Here is a 17,482-nt window from a genome sequence, read left to right as displayed (position 1 = left end):
ACTGTGCCGTGGGGCTCGGTTTGTATGGACGTGGCTGGCCCCATGGGAATAAGTGGCGCAAAGGGTGAGAAATACCTGGTTGTGCTGGTAGACTCGATGTCAGGACACGTCGGGCTGAAAGCAGTGAGAAAAGCCAATGCAAACAGTGTGATCAAGACACTGGAAGATGGGTGCATGTGGCTAGGAATCCCAAAAGAGTTGAGAACAGACAATGGAACACATTTCAAAAACGCCCAGGTGGACGAATGGTGTCGTAGGTGGGGAATAGTCAGAGTCTATTCGCCTCCTTATACACCACAAGCAAATGGGGTGGCAGAAAGAACTATTGGTCTGGTCAAAACCTGGTTGGGAAAAAATGCTAACGGAAAAGAGTGGAGTACTAAACTGCTTGATTTGGTTGCGGACCTGAACGGGAGGAGCAGAAGCAGCCGGCCCTCCCCGTCCGAAGAGCTGAACCAACGACTCTTTGTGTCACAAGAAGTGGGCAGAACCCAAGACGGCTCGTCCCAGAATAAGGAGAAGTGTCGGTTCAGCGTTGGACAGAAGGTGTGGATCAAGTCGAGGGACCTGAACAGCAACACGGCAGTGAAGGCCAAGTACGACTGCTCGGACATCGTTAGTGAAGTTTTGGATAGAAACACAGTACGACTAAAGAAGAAAGGTATCCAAGGAGTTGAACAGCTGAAGCCGTTATCGGCTGACCCGAATCAAGCCAAGAAGTAATTCAAATAACATATGGCAACGGACCACGGAACAATCCCGGCCTTCGTGCGCATGGCCGCACACAAAGGTGCGGTCATCGTAAGAAGAACACTAAATGGGATCCAGACCGGAAGGGCCCTAAATCTGGTGAGATTGGCCAAGCGGGGTTGCACACCCAGTGGACCAGAACATTTTCACTGGACATGGGTCGACGAAGCTTGTGTCATTTGTTTGACACCCAACCTGTTGCCTACTATGTGGTCGGGAGTAGGCTTCATGATGCCATCTGTACTGACCACCGAAGTAAGAGAGCTGGAATTTGCCCAGAGAAATGAGGACAAGCTTCCAGTCAAAGTATTGGATGCCATGGTGTGCCACCAGTGTCGAATTACCATTTTGACACGAATGGTGTTCTTTTCACAATGGGAGATCGGACCAACCATGGATGTACGGGCTGGACAAATTAGCTCGTGCACGTGTGTTCGGGACGGGAGTGAGCGCTCCTCATCGCTTTCTCTCGGCTGACTTTTACACGCACCCAAACGCAGGGTATGGATTACACCGACCTATGGAGATGCCCAGCGAGGCCCCTGTGGGGCTTGTCCGGCCTGCGCGTCGGGGAGGAGGACGGTGTGTTGGACATTGGACCCTGGATGGGTCTTACGTCCGGTGCAGAGAGCCATGCGAGGGTTGCATGGGGCGTCGGGATCCAGACGGCAGCCGTGCGTATGGAGGGCCTGGCTACAATGACGATCCTCCCCTCGACTCGCCCATCAGCCCCGTACGGCTGATAAGCCCGCTGGATGTGGATGCAGCTCCTTCTGAGTCTGAGGACGACGATGAGGCTCGAGACGGAGGACGCAGGAGCGAGGCTGAAAATGAGGATGCAGATGTCAAGAGTGTGGCCACAGGGGGTTCAACACCACCGGAGCTGAGAGCCCTCGCCGTGGAGAACCACGCTGACGACGACAACGCTGCTGGTCGGTTGTCGCGCCTGATCAACGCCCTCGCAGAGATCGCCCGACAGGGAGACATGGCAGCGGCCTGCCCTACTTTAACGACCGCTGAGGTTGTGAATATCTCAGACGAAGACGACGACATGGCTGTGTAGCTCTTGGGGATCAGGGATAATTTATACCTGTTTTCAATCCAAAGAGGGGGTGTCATGTAACATGGGGGTAGAGATGGTGCAAATGGTAGAATATGGATTGTTCACAGGAATAAATTGGCAGAGCTGAAATTCCAAATTTGTCCAAAAGATGGCGCCAGACCAAACGTGAGCCCAAAAGAGGGGCCAGAATAAGCTGAACCGGTTAAAATAGATATAAAAAAGGAACACGGTGTCAGAGTGTGAGTCACGCAAGGAAGCACAAATGTGATTTTTATTTTTTTTTTATTTCCTTGCTTGGCTAAAAATGTATTCTGTAACCGCTTTAAGCAATATTATTTGTCAATTCGATCAAGAAACCCGTCACTATGAGAATAGTGGCGTGACATAAATTGTTTAGAAAAGTAGGTCAAGGGTTTGGATTTTTATTTCAGAGTTAATTGAAGCGTAACTTTAAAAAGTTATTTTCATGTAACAGAAAGAGAAGAAAAGGGGAAGTGAAAGGTTTTACCACTAGCTGTGCATTTGGTGGAAAGTACTGCGTGGTCAGGGCGGAAACAGCTGCTGAAGGCCACAGATAACCAAGCGTGGGGAAACTGGCCAGTTCCCTCTATGGGCGTGGGAAAACTGGCCAGTTCCCTCTATAGGCGTGAGAAAGCTGGCCAGTCCCTTCTATAGGCGTGGGAAAACTGGGCAGTCTTACCCTATAGGGAAAGTACAGGAGAAAAGAAAGGGGAGGGGGGGGACGGAGAGGTCTATAAAAGGTCCTGCAGGAGCAGCTTCAGGGCTTTTTCCCCCAAAAGAGCGCTCATACGTGAAGAGGCCCGGAGGAGTTTCAAGATTTTTTTTCCAAAGTCCCAAAGATCTTTGTGTGAGACGCAGGATCGCTGGACTGAAATTAACTTGGATTTACTCCCAAAAATTGGACTGGACAACTTTATAGGAGAAATCGGTGAGGATGACCGTTTTTATGTATTTTAGCGAGAGGGGGGAATAGTCATCGGGCCGCCGGCTTCCTCGTGGCCAGCCTGTTTCTCTAATTTGGATTTTAGAAGCAAGATCGAACTGATCACTCGATTTTGCTTCCACCAAAAATAGCACGCAGCTGGTATTTACCTCTTCCCTTTTTTATGAACTGTGTTTTGCAATCGAATTGTTCTGGGATTGAATGATTTTATTAACACGGGTATCAGTGAGTGAAATTGTTCAGTTTCTGGAGTAATTGAGATTTGTAATTCTATTCCATGTTACTACAATAAATGTGTTTTGTATATTACTTACTTCGTTGTGCGCGGATTTGTACTGAATATGCAACCGAAGGCTCAGGCCCGCTTCCCCTTTTAGACGGGCCGCGTAAAAAGGAACTCCGAACAAGTTAGAGACTTAAATAACTTCCGTAGTTATCTGAGCCACGATTGAATTTCGATCCGTTCGAAAGTTGTTTCGACTGAATAAATTAAAGGAAGTGTTTAAATCAGATTGAATGATTTTATTAACACGGGTATCAGTGGGTGAAATTGTTCGGTTTCTGGAGTGATTAAGATTTGTAATTCTATTTCATGTTTCTTCAATAAATGTGTTGTGTATATTCATCTACTTTGTTGTGCGCTGATTTGTACTGAATGTACAATCGATGGTTCGGGGTTGATTTGACAATTTGATTAATGTGCGGGGGGTTATTATGGTATAACATAGGACCGTAATAAATAAAAGTAACATCAGACAATTTTAGAGAATTGAATAACTTTCGTAGTTATTTGAGACACGAGTGAATTTCAATCCGTTTGAAAGTTTGCTTCGTCTGAATAAATTAACGGAAGTGTTTGAATCGGATTATTGGTTTGGTGTAGAACTGAAAGTAATTTAATTATTTGAAGGGCGCAGGCCCGTTTCCCCTTTTGACGGGCCGCGTAAAAAGTAACTCCGAACATGTTAGAGAATTAAATAACTTTCGTAGATATTTAAGGAAAGAGTGAATTTCGTCAAAAGTGAATTCGTTTGAAAATTTACTTCCTCTAAATAAAATAACGACGATGGTTAAAATAGATCATTTGAGTTGGTGAAGGATAAAAGTATTTCGATTGTCCGTCGGGCGCGGCCCAGTTCTTAATTTTGTCGGGCCGCGTCAAAAGTTAAACAGGACACGATCGAAAAATAGACTTGCCTTCCAAATTAATTACTGGGCAAATCTAAATAGAGTAAGACATTTTTATTCGTTTTAAGAAAGTTGTTATTCTTTTTAAAGCAATCAAGTGGGGTGAAGCACTCCGACAGTTAAGTGCTAGATCTACATATAAGAAGTTAGAATTAATAACGTAAAGTGCATTAATTTTCTCCTTAAATGCTATTATTGTCACACTTTTATTAATTCGATTCTCTTTCGAATAAACAAGTTGGTCGGCTCGCTGCTTGAGCGACCAAGTAGAACGGACCCATATCAACATTTACTTCGGCAAAACTAGTGCTAGGGTGCGCTATACAAACGAATCCCTGAGGTCTTAACAAAGACATCTAAAAATATCCGTAACATAATAAGAACTTCAAACATTAGCGGGGAGCCTTCAATACGATGCGGTCACTTCGAAGTCTTGCCTCGAATTGAGTTACTCGGCTAAGACAAACCCGTTACCGGGAAGCCGGGGGCACCTTATTGAAAGAGGTGCGTTTGACACTACCATCAGCTTTTCTCTGGTCTGAAAGGAGGAGGAGGGAGGCTCCTCCTCCTCCTTTCAGACCAGAGAACACCCGAGGCTGGGTGAGAACGGGGAGGCTGCGACCCGGCCGGGGGTTGCGGGAAGGGGCGCCACCTTGATCTCCTTCTCGGCGTCGTAGTCCCCTCCGCTGGTCTGGGCTAGCAGAGCGTAGGCTCGTTGCAGCGCTTGATATTCTTGCGTCAGCTGGCGGTAGCGAAGCTCCGCCTCCTCATGCACACACCAATGCAACACAGCACTAGTACCAGAATCAGTCAGACCGGCGACAAAGCACCCGCGACGCAAAGACGAGTCCGATTCCAGGCTGAAGAGGAATGTTTGGCGCCAATACGCTGGCAGAAATGGCGGGCTACCTCTTCGGGTTCCGTGTCGGGGGTTCTGTCGGTGTGAAAAGACAAGGACGATCCGTCCGAGTCCACCAACACGTCTTCGTCGTAGCCGTAAAATGTTTCGATGACCTGCGGGCGCGGAAGCAAACATCTCTCTGAACAAACTGAAGCGACACCTCACGATGAATCGACGAGAGGAACGATAGCGAGAAAAAGGCCATTTCATCTTGCGCAACACCAAGCAGCCGCAAACAAACAGACTCACCTTGCAGGACCTCACGCTTTGTTCCTCCTCAGAGATTGTCGACGTCGGTATCGTAGCAGCAAATCTCTCTCCCGTCGACACAAATAATCCGCCTTTGAGATTCTTTGGATGCAAAGGGAACGAACAGCTCCGGCGCAGAAACAAACGCAACTCACGATGACATTTCTGACATGAGGTCCTGTCTCCAGAGCCTGAAAAACCCGTCACCGGCGATGATTGGAGGGACGCTCGTCTTTTCCAAAAGTGACAACTACAGGGTGTGTCAGGGTTTTCCAGATTATCTTTATCGTATGATTATGTTGCTTTGACTTTGACTGCAACCTGTAATAAATAATATTATTTATCCCTTATTTATCCCTATCGCTTATCCCTTCCTACACAAAGTCGTAAAACATCCCTTGCTATGTTTTGACTAGAGGTCAAGGGCTTTCTCTATTCAATCCACTCTTACACCCACCCTGTTTCTCTTAATAAAAATGCTCGTGCAGGAGCCGAGAGTCAGACTTCATTCGTACAACGGATGGACTCTCCACCTGCAGGTGTCCAAAAGAACTTACTTGTCTCCCGTGTGGTTCTTGCAAAATAAGTTGGAGCGAGCGCAACTCTAACAGGGTGCATTTTGCCACTAGCTGCCTACGGACAATGACGTCGCGCTCGCGGCTCATGGTTGACGGGCTGAGCAGCCGGGCGAGTCCGTCGTTTTCAGCGCACAGCGAGTGGCAAAGGCGCTGACAAAACGGGAGCTTTGAGCTGCTGAAAACGGCAAAACAAGTCTAAAGCGTGTTCAAACGCGTGCGCACAATGCTCCTGCTTGAAAGGTCGGAATTTAAGGGGCCAATTTTTTGGATGGCGGCCGCCGGCCAAGCTTTGGACGGAAAAGGTTTCCTGGCGACAGCGAGCGAGCGCGGCGCTGCCGTACGTGCACCGAGTCGCCTGCCTGAAGACCTTGGACAAGTCGTCGATGATGTGCCGCTGCTCCACAACTTGAAGGAACTCCATTTCACCGTCCTGCTGGCCGCAACCGCGCTCCAGGTCATTGAGCGAACTAGGCCTTCTCTGTGGAACACAAATGCAGTGGACTCTGTTGGCACGCCGCCGTTGTCCGCGTCGACTTACCAAGCTTGCCATCTCCTCGTTCTCCTGGGTGACAAAGCGCACTTTGTTTTCAAGGCGACACAGCACCAGCGAGAGTTCTTCATTCTTCCTGCTCAGGCGTTTGTTTTTGTACAGGAGTGGCAGAAACTGGCTTTCTGTTTCTCTCAGTCGCTTAAGCTGCAAGCATGAAGTGCGGGATGCGAAAGACGCACAACACGCGGGCCAGAACGTATCCATTCCTTTTGCATCGGTTTGAACGGAATCGTGGCTTTGGCTCCCAATAAAAGACATCTACCAGGCAACCGACTCGCCGCGCCGCTCAACTAATAAGTAAGCGCAATGGGTGCCTCGCTGGATGGCGCGCATCAAACGTAGCGCAAACCTTCAAGCGTGCCGTCAATAAATTACCAGTTCATTGCGCTCTTCAGAAAGCAGGGCGTTTCGATCCTCCAGTTTCCTGATGACTGCGCTGAGCTCAGCGATTTTCAGATGAAACCTTCGCGTGTCCCGATCCTCCTGAGACTGAAAACGCCCCGCAACACACACACACAACCACTCGTTCAAAGTTCAAAACTGTTTTTGTGCTACCTTCCTCCAGCAACGAACTAAGTCATGCGTACTGTAAGTGTGTGATGAGGTGGCTTACGCTATGAAGAGGATTGCTAGTAGCGCCGTTGACCCCACTTCCACGGTAGTTTAGGCCCGCCCTTTGGGAATCCCTCAGGGCAGCGATCTGCTACTCGGCAGCCTGAGTCTGCAGCTGAAGGCGGTGGACGTGGCCGGCCCCAGGGATTTATCCAAAACACTAACCGCTCTGTCTTTCAGCTTGATCTCATCCATCTGGATGTACAAACGGGGAGCGCTCAGGCAGGCGGGCAAACTCATTTGCCAGAATTGTGACAAAAACAAAGAGAGCAACCGGCCAATTTTTATCTTGAATCGACTAGAACACCATTGCTGTGACAAAAGCGAAGCGAGCAACCGGACGTTTTCTTCTTGTGAAATAGAATAGAATAGAATGCCTTAGGTGTCATTGCACTGCAGGTATACAACGAAATTGGGAACATAGCCACGCACCGCGCATCTGATCAGTCCTACCAGTCGGCGGATCTCCCTCTCGCAGTCTCTCTTGGTTCGGCTCAGCTCCTCCCGATGCTGGTGATGAGCCGATCGGAGCTCGGCCGCTCGGGACTGCCAGGCCTTCTGGGCCGCTGCCAGGGCTTCTTCCGCGCTCCTGGTGGAGGCGACACCGCTCGGTCTCCCGACACCGCCGCGTCTCCTCCACTTCCGCCAGCAAAGCGCCCCCGCTCCTCACCTGAGCAGACATTGCGCCACATCGGGCCGTTGAGACCGCAACGGAGCGCCGCGACGCTTACTGGGGACAAGCTACACAATACGGTAGCGGCCGCATCGGAGCCCGACGTGGCGTGCGGATAGTCAGACACGGATTGAGCGGATCACCTTGTCCATGGAGCCGTGCCTCAGGCTGAGGACCAAGGCATTCAGTCGCTGGATCTCTCCATCTTTGATTTTGATCACTCTCATCAGCTCCATTTCATGCTGCCGCAGTAATGTCTCCCTGGTAACGGCTAACTCTTTCTGCTTCTCCTCATGGAGTTTGCTTTTGAGTTCCGTCATGGCGGCGGTGGCACGGTGGTGCTCCGCCCGCAGGTCCTGACTTCTCTCTCTCTCCAGACAGCTGACCTGACATGACTTAGACAAACTTTATTGTCATCTTGTCTGCACATGGTGCATACAAAACGAAATTTCGTTGCACACGGCTTACAACAAAGTAGTGATATTGCAGTTGAATAGAAGTAACATATCCTATGAAAATATATATATACATATACTGTATATATATATATATATATATATATTACAAATAAGTATAAAGTGCAGCAGTGCTAATTATGCAATAGTGCAAGTAGGCAAAACAGTATTCAAGAGTGTGCAGAGGAATGCTAAACCATGTATTAAACTTCTATTTAAAGGGTTTACACAAGTTCAGTAAAGTTGGTAGTGCGAGATAGTGCAAGATAGAGGTCCGTAGTGTCATAAAGTACAGTTCTGTGAATGTGTGATGCAGAGTTCAGTTTAGAGCTCAACAGTTCTAATGTTCAACAGTCTGATGACAGCAGGGAAAAAGCTGTTGCAGAACCTGGTGGACCTGCAGCGGATTGTGCGAAACCTCTTCCCAGAGGGCATGGTGGGGGTGTGATGGGTCATTGATGATGTTACGGGCACGGGACATGCAGCGCTGAGATGAAATGTCCTGAATGGAGGGAAGAGGAGCCCCTATGATCCTCTCTGCTGTCCTCACCACTCTCCTCACGTTCTTCCAATCGGAGGCGGTGCAGCCTCCACACCACACAGAGAGTCAGCTTGTCAGAATGCTCTCTATGGTGCTCCTGTAGAACGTCCTCATGATGGGTGGGGGCAGGTGGGCTCTCCTCATCCTCCGCAGGAAGTACAAGCGCTTCTGTGCCCTCTTGATCAGTGCCGTAGTGTTCATAGTCCAGGTGAGGTCTTCTGTGATGTGGACCCCCAGGAATTTGGTGCTGCTGACCACCTCCACAGCTGAGCTGTTGATGATCAGTGGAGCGTGGTGAGGCTGGTTTTTCCTGAAGTCGACGATGATCTCCTTCATCTTCTCCACATTCAGGATCAGGCTGTTGTCTCTGCACCAGCCCACCAGCTGCTCCACCTCCTCTCTGTAGTCCAGGTCGTTGTTGTCTCTGATGAGCCCCACCACCGTTGTGTCGTCTGCGAACTTCACGATGTGATTGGTGGTGAACCTGGGGACGCAGTCGTGTGTCATCAGGGTGAACAGCAGGGGGCTCAGGACGCAGCCCTGAGGGGAGCCTGTGCTGAGGGTGATGACATCAGAGGTGTTCTGTCCGACCCGGACTGACTGAGGTTTGTTGGTGAGGAAGTCTAGCAGCCAGTTGCGAAGGGGGGTGTTGAAGCCCAGGTGTTCCAATTTTCCTACTAGATGCTGTGGGATGATGGTGTTAAACGCTGAGCTGAAGTCCAGGAACAGCATCCGAACATGGGTGTTCTTCTCCTCCAGGTGAGCCAGGCTCAGGTGAAGAACGGAGGAGATGGCGTCCTGAGTGGAGCGGTTTTGCCGGTCGGCAAACTGGAACGGGTCAAATAATGGGGGGAGTCTGGAAACGATGTGATCTTTAAGCAGCCTTTCGAAGCAGTTCATCATGACCGGAGTCAGTGCAACAGGCCGGTAATCATTAAATGAGGTGATTTGAGGTTTCTTCGGCACCGGAATGATGGAGGCAGTCTTAAAGCACGCTGGCACTGTGGCTTGGCCCAGCGAGGTGTTAAAAATGTCTGTGATGACCCCAGCCAGCTGACTTGCACATTCCCTGAACACACGCCCAGGAATGTTGTCGGGGCCAGGGGCCTTACGGGGGTTGACTCTCCTCAGGGTCTTCAACACATCGGCGGAGTCAAGGCAGAGTACCTCCTCTTCCTGATGGGGGACAGTTTTAACTGCTGGAGTGCCGTTTAGTGCCTCGAACCTCCCAAAGAAGTTATTTAGACCATTTAGAAAGTCAGCATCAACTTCACCCACCGGGGGGGGAGGGTGAGTTGTAGTCTGTAATCGCCCGTATGCCTTGCCACATACTCCTGGTGTTGTTGGCGTCGTGGAAACGATCCTGAATTTTTCGACTGTGGTCTCGCTTCGCTACCCTGATGGCACGGTTCAAGTTGGCTCTCGCTGTCCTCAGTGTCTCCTTGTCGCCAGACTTGAAGGCAGAGTTCCGCGCTCGTAGCATTTGACGTACCTCCTCAGTCATCCAGGGTCGTTGGTTGCCCCGGGTGATGATATTCTTAGTGGTGCTGACGTCCTCGGTGCATTTGTTGACGTAGGCTGACACAGTCATGGCACACGCATGTCAAATCTACATCGGGGAAACTGGGAGGGAGGGAGGCAAGCAGGGAGGCAGGCAGGCAGGGAGGCAGGCAGGGAGGCAGGCAGGGAAGCAGGCAGGGAGGAAGGCAGTGTCTGTCTGTTGAGGTTTTCACCTTGTTCTTCTCCTGCTGAAGTTCTAACTGGACGTCCATCAGTTTGGCTCTCAGCTCGTCATTGGCGGCCTGAAAGGCGTCCGTTCGCTCCGCCTTGACCCGCCCTGCCGGAGCTCGTTTGGACATCTCTTACTCGAGTCTCGCCCGGTCGTCAGTCAGAGATCACAACATTTGTACCTGGAGAGCACAAACGCAGCGCTGTTTTCCACTGGCTTCGGACTCAACTTCAATCGGTACCGTAACGTACAACATCATAAACATAGATCTAGCTTGACTTATTCATTGAATAAATGCATTTGGTTATTCAAAACTGCATCACGCAACATAGCGTGACCGAGACGGCCGTTATCCACCTGCGTGAAGTTATTTGGTGAAATGAATGAGATGTTTAAGACACCATCGTTCTGTCTCTATGTAGATGAAGGGAAATAATCGATTGCTGAAGGTCCAAAGGTGTTGTGATAAAAAAATAAACATATTAGTGACATATTTGTGATAAACATATTAGGCAGGATAATCACATATGTTAACTTGACTGCCCACACTGTATTTATTTATGGTTATTTGTTAAATCGAGTACTGTTAGACATGAAATAGGAAGTGTTTAACATAAATGGACGACGAAAGGGGTACTCACCATTGTAGCTCCTGCTGGTCAATGATACGAGCCTCTTCTTGCAGTGGAAAACATACAGCCAACAAACACCGTGGAACCTAAAGGAAGGAAATTAAACATTAACATTTAGCCTCAACCAACATTCACAGATACAACGCAACGCAAACTACACAAACGTAAATCTTTTTAAACACAATGAGTTGTACTTACCGTGTACGCTCTAGACGGTCCACTTGCAAGCAGAAAATAAAGATATTTCTGTTGATAATCGTCGTGTTTGTATCCGTTGTCTCGCTCAAGGCCATTGCGCCCACAGATTTGAATTTTGGCGAGAGTTCAGCCTATTGACGTCATTTCCGCGGTGTAATGCCCGCATATCTGAAACGGCAAAGTTAAGAGTAGAGTTAAATAAAGTTTTTAATCAACGCAATAATTTACAAACGTTGACCAGTCGAAATAATCGTCGAAATTTGGCGTCTGTGGCTGGAAGCAGACGCCGAGTTCGACGTTCCTCCCAAATGCCACACTCCCTCGCTTTTCAGGGCTACAAAAAAACATATTTTTCAAAACAATGAGTTGTAATTACCTTGTACGCTCTAGAGGGTCAAGTTGCAAGCTGAAAACAAAAATATTTGTCTTGTTAGTCGCCGTGTTACTAACCGCTGTGTCTTGTTTGCCAGCATTGCCGCTTTCCTACTTCCTGTTGCAAGCCACGCCCACGGATTATAATTTTGCCGTGAGTTCCGCCTATTGACGTCATGTCCGCGTCGCATGACTGCGACGTAATATTATCTAAAACTGTTTGTGCGGCATGGTGTTGTTCTGTGCGGTATTGTGTTATTCTGTGCGGCGTCGTGTTGTTCTGTGCGGCGTAGTGTTGTTCAGTGCGGCGTCGTGTTGTTCAGTGCGGCATGTTGTTGTTCAGTGCGGCATGTTGTTGTTCAGTGCGGCATGGTGTTGTTCACTGCGGCATGGTGTTGTTAAGTGCGGCATGGTGTTGTTCAGTGCGGCATGGTGTTGTTCAGTGCGGCATGGTGTTGTTCAGTGCGGGATGGTGTTGTTCAGTGCGGCATGGTGTTGTTCAGTGCGGCATGGTGTTGTTCAGTGCGGCATGGTGTTGTTCAGTGCGGCATGGTGTTGTTCAGTGCGGCATGGTGTTGTTCAGTGCGGCATAATATTGTTCAGTGCGGCGTAATGTTGTTCAGTGGGGCATGGTGTTGTTCAGTGCGGCATGGTGTTGTTCAGTGCGGCATGGTGTTGTTCAGTGCGACATGATGTTGTTCAGTGCGGCATAATGTTGTTCAGTGCGGCATAATGTTGTTCAGTGCGGCATAATGTTGTTCAGTGCGGCATAATGTTGTTCAGTGCGGCATGGTGTTGTTCAGTGCGGGATGGTGTTGTTCAGTGCGGCATGGTGTTGTTCAGTGCGGCATGGTGTTGTTCAGTGCGGCATGGTGTTGTTCAGTGCGGCATGGTGTTGTTCAGTGCGGCATGGTGTTGTTCAGTGCGGGATGGTGTTGTTCAGTGCGGCATGGTGTTCAGTGCGGCATAATGTTGTTCAGTGCGGCATAATGTTGTTCAGTGCGGCATAATGTTGTTCAGTGCGGCATAATGTTGTTCAGTGCGGCATAATGTTGTTCAGTGCGGCATAATGTTGTTCAGTGCGGTATAATGTTGTTCAGTGCGGCATAATGTTGTTCAGTGCGGCATGGTGTTGTTCAGTGCGGGATGGTGTTGTTCAGTGCGGCATGGTGTTGTTCAGTGCGGCATGGTGTTGTTCAGTGCGGCATGGTGTTGTTCAGTGCGGCATTGAGTTGTTCAGTGCGGCATTGTGTTGTTCAGTGCGGCATTGTGTTGTTCAGTGCGGCATGGTGTTGTTCAGTGCGGCATGGTGTAGTTCAGTGCGGCATGGTGTAGTTCAGTGCGGCATGGTGTTGTTCAGTGCGGCATGGTGTTGTTCAGTGCGGGATGGTGTTGTTCAGTGCGGGATGGTGTTGTTCAGTGCGGGATGGTGTTGTTCAGTTTGGCATGGTGTTGTTCAGTGCGGCATGGTGTTGTTCAGTGCGGCATGGTGTTGTTCAGTGCGGCATGGTGTTGTTCAGTGCGGCATGGTGTTGTTAAGTGCGGCATGGTGTTGTTCAGTGCGGCATGGTGTTGTTCAGTGCGGCATGGTGTTGTTCAGTGCGGGATGGTGTTGTTCAGTGCGGCATGGTGTTGTTCAGTGCGGCATGGTGTTGTTCAGTGCGGCATGGTGTTGTTCAGTGCGGCATGGTGTTGTTCAGTGCGGCATGGTGTTGTTCAGTGCGGCATAATATTGTTCAGTGTGGCGTAATGTTGTTCAGTGGGGCATGGTGTTGTTCAGTGCGGCATGGTGTTGTTCAGTGCGGCATGGTGTTGTTCAGTGCGACATGATGTTGTTCAGTGCGGCATAATGTTGTTCAGTGCGGCATAATGTTGTTCAGTGCGGCATAATGTTGTTCAGTGCGGCATGGTGTTGTTTAGTGCGGGATGGTGTTGTTCAGTGCGGCATGGTGTTGTTCAGTGCGGCATGGTGTTGTTCAGTGCGGCATGGTGTTGTTCAGTGCGGCATGGTGTTGTTCAGTGCGGCATGGTGTTGTTCAGTGCGGGATGGTGTTCAGTGCGGCATGGTGTTCAGTGCGGCATAATGTTGTTCAGTGCGGCATAATGTTGTTCAGTGCGGCATGGTGTTGTTCAGTGCGGCATAATGTTGTTCAGTGCGGCATAATGTTGTTCAGTGCGGTATATTGTTGTTCAGTGGGGCATAATGTTGTTCAGTGCGGCATGGTGTTGTTCAGTGCGGGATGGTGTTGTTCAGTGCGGCATGGTGTTGTTCAGTGTGGCATGGTGTTGTTCAGTGCGGCATGGTGTTGTTCAGTGCGGCATTGTGTTGTTCAGTGCGGCATTGTGTTGTTCAGTGCGGCATGGTGTTGTTCAGTGCGGCATGGTGTAGTTCAGTGCGGCATGGTGTAGTTCAGTGCGGCATGGTGTTGTTCAGTGCGGCATGGTGTTGTTCAGTGCGAGATGGTGTTGTTCAGTGCGGGATGGTGTTGTTCAGTGCGGGATGGTGTTGTTCAGTGCGGGATGGTGTTGTTCAGTTTGGCATGGTGTTGTTCAGTGCGGCATGGTGTTGTTCAGTGCGGCATGGTGCTGTTCAGTGCGGGATGGTGTTGTTCAGTGCGGGATGGTGTTGTTCAGTGCGGGATGGTGTTGTTCAGTGCGGCATGGTGTTCTTCAGTGCGGCATGGTGTTGTTCGGCATGGTGTTGTTCAGTGCGGCATGGTGTTGTTCAGTGCGGCATGGTGTTGTTCAGTGCGGGATGGTGTTCAGTGCGGGATGGTGTTGTTCAGTGCGGGATGGTGTTGTTCAGTGCGGCATGGTGTTGTTCAGTGCGGCATGGTGTTGTTCAGTGCGGCATAATGTTGTTCAGTGCGGCATAGTGTTGTTCAGTGCGGCATGGTGTTGTTCAGTGCGGCATGGTGTTGTTCAGTGCGGCATGGTGTTGTTCAGTGCGGCATGGTGTTGTTCAGTGCGGCATGGTGTTGTTCAGTGCGGCATGGTGTTGTTCAGTGCGGGATGGTGTTGTTCAGTGCGGGATGGTGTTGTTCAGTGCGGCATGGTGTTCAGTGCGGCATAATGTTGTTCAGTGCGGCATAATGTTGTTCAGTGCGGCATGGTGTTGTTCAGTGCGGCATAATGTTGTTCAGTGCTTCATAATGTTGTTCAGTGCGGTATAATGTTGTTCAGTGCGGCATAATGTTGTTCAGTGCTGCATGGTGTTGTTCAGTGCGGTATAATGTTGTTCAGTGCGGCATAATGTTGTTCAGTGCTGCATGGTGTTGTTCAGTGCGGCATGGTGTTGTTCGGTGCGGCATGGTGTTGTTCAGTGCGGCATGGTGTTGTTCAGTGCGGTATCGTGTTGTTCAGTGCGGTATCGTGTTGTTCAGTGCGGTATCGTGTTGTTCAGTCCGGTATCGTGTTGTTCAGTGCGGTATCGTGTTGTTCAGTGTGGTATCGTGTTGTTCAGTGCGGTATCGTGTTGTTCAGTGCGGTATCGTTGTGTTGTTCGTATTGTGTTGTGTTGTTCGTAATGTGTTGTGTTGTTTGTATTGTGTTGTTGGTATTGTGTTGTGTTGTTCGTATTTTGTTGTGTTGTTCATATTGTGTTGAGTTGTTCATATTGTGTTGAGTTGTTCGTATTGTGTTGTGTTGTTCGTATTGTGTTGCCTCTAACACTTAGCTTCTAACACTTAGCCTCTAGCACCTAGAAGGTAAATAAATAGGAAGGAAGGACTCACCGGTGACGTCGTCGCCCACGTCCAAGCGTTGTACTTTGTATTTTCATCCTTCTGACAGTGGAAAACATATAGCCAACAAACACCGTGGAACCTAAACGAATGAAAGAAAACTATCCTTTGGCCACAACCAACATTCACAGATACAACACAATGTGACGTGCGGTGTTGAGGTTAAAGGTTGAGTGAAGGGCCCTCGTTTTAAACTACTTTTTTGAAAAGGAGTGGGAACAAGTAAGACGTATTTAATTTATTTATTGGGAAGTAGTAAGACTTATTAAATTTATTTAATCTACTTTTCTTCCCAGGCAAAATTTGATGTGCTGCAATTCCAAATTTCCAAAGTGAATGAAGGAATGAAATCCTTTAAATTATGATTTTGTATAAATACTAGGCATAAACACAAAATCTACGGCACAAAATGGGCAGATTTTACTTGTTTGAAAAGGACTGGTTACAAGACAGACTTTTTTAATTTATTTAATGGGAAGAAGACTTATTTAGTTTAATTGATCTATTTTTGTTCCCTGGCAAAATTCGATTTGCTGCAATTCCAAATTTCCAAAGTGAATGAAGGAATGAAGTCGTTTAAATTATGATTTTGTATAAATACTAGGCATAGACACAAAATCTACGGCACAAAACGGGCAGACTTTACTTGTTTGAAGAGGACTGGTTGCAAGACAGACTTTTCTGATTTATTTAATGGGAAGAAGACTTATTTAGTTTATTTAATCTCTTTTTGTTGCCTGGCAAAATTGGATTTGCTGAAATTGTATTTTGCCAAATCTTGACTTGAGACCTGATAGGAAGTATTAAACGCTCAGTTAAATCGATACAAGTTGGTAATAAGAGCGAGTAATGTTGGTTGAAGCGATGAATGAAGGTTAAAAGCAATTTAAATTATGACTTTGTATAAATACTAGATATTAACAGAACATCTACTGCGCAAAATGGGCAGAGTTTACTTGTTTGAGAAGGAGTGGCTTATTTAAGTCTAAGATTTATTTAATCTGTTTGTTCCCAGGCAAAATTGGATGTGATGCAATTCCAAATTTCACCACATGATGGTGCCAAATTTTGACTTCATAGGACATATTCAACACTTAACTATTATGTTCAAGGTAATCAGATTTGTTTATTATTCTAATGGCCTTTTCAAAACTATTCTGGATTACTACTTTGGATCTATTCTACATTACTTGGCAACAACATACTCTGTAACAGATTAGGCAGTATAATCACATATGTTAACTTGAGAGTGCCCACACTCAATCTACTTATCGTGATGTGTTAAATCAATTACTGTTAGACATTATTATTCTGATAATCTACCAAATCTTTGAATTGAAGAATTTGTGATTTAATTAATAGCTTGTTGTTATGTTCAGGGTAATCAGACTTGTATATAATTCTAATGGCCTTCTTTTGAAAACTATTCTGAATTACAACTTTGGATCTTATATTACTTTGCAACAATATACTCGGTGACAGATTAGGCAGTATAATCACATATGTTAACTTCAGTGCCCACACTGTATTTATTTATGGTTATTTGTTAAATCAAGTACTGTTAGACATGAAATAGGAAGTGTTTAACATAAATGTTATGGCTACTCACCGTTGTAGCTCGCTCCTGGTCAATGATATGAGCCTCTTCTTGCAGTGGAAAACTTGCAGCCAACAAACACCGTGGAACCTAAAGGAATGAAATTAAACATTAACATTTCGCCTGGACCAATATTCACACGTACAACGCAACGCGGCTACACTTCTGCTAGCGCCTCAGCTACACGTTGCTATTACAAACGTAAATATCTTTAAACACAATGAGTGTTACTTACCGTGTACGCTGTAGACGGTCCAGTTGCAAGCAGAAAATAAAGATATTTCTGTTGATATTCGTCGTTGCTCAGTGGCTCACGGCCATCGCGCCAACAGATTTGAATTTTGGTGGAAGTTCAGCCAATTACGTCATATCCGCGGCACATGACTGCGACGTAATACCCGCTTATCTGAAACGGCAGTTAAAAGTAGAGTTACATCAAGTTTTCTTTTTTAATCAACGCAATCATTTACAACCGTTGACCAGAAAGAATCGTCGAAATTCGACGTTCCCCCCAAACGCCACACTCACTCGCTTTTCAGGGCAACAAAAGTACTTCTTTTTAAAAACGATTAGTTGTACTTACCGTGTACGCTCTGGACGGTCCAGTTGCAAGCAGAAAATAAAAATATTTCTCTTGTTAGTCGTATGTTACCATCCGCTGTGTCTTTGTCAACATCGCCATTTTCC

The 17,482-nt window shown here is 47.6% G+C and overlaps 1 long non-coding RNA gene across 2 annotated transcripts; it reads right to left on the bottom strand.

The window, feature by feature from the left end:
* Window positions 1–5,194: 5,194 nt before the first annotated feature.
* On the bottom strand, window positions 5,195–17,482 carry LOC137839973 (uncharacterized). Of its 2 annotated transcripts, XR_011086360.1 has the most exons (7): window positions 17,379–17,482; window positions 17,031–17,201; window positions 16,808–16,885; window positions 6,857–7,050; window positions 6,619–6,732; window positions 6,232–6,387; window positions 5,195–6,171 (listed from the first exon to the last, which is right to left on the bottom strand). It is a non-coding gene; the product is annotated as an uncharacterized lncRNA (long non-coding RNA). The 2 variants fall into 2 exon arrangements; XR_011086359.1 differs by having other exon boundaries at window positions 5,195–6,387.

The sequence above is a fragment of the Syngnathus scovelli genome, unplaced genomic scaffold, assembly GCF_024217435.2.
Source record: "Syngnathus scovelli strain Florida unplaced genomic scaffold, RoL_Ssco_1.2 HiC_scaffold_29, whole genome shotgun sequence".
NCBI classification, from domain to species: Eukaryota; Metazoa; Chordata; class Actinopteri; order Syngnathiformes; family Syngnathidae; genus Syngnathus; species Syngnathus scovelli.
The sequence above is the reverse complement of the archived record's forward strand: the minus strand, read 5'-3'. Positions and strand labels throughout refer to the sequence as shown.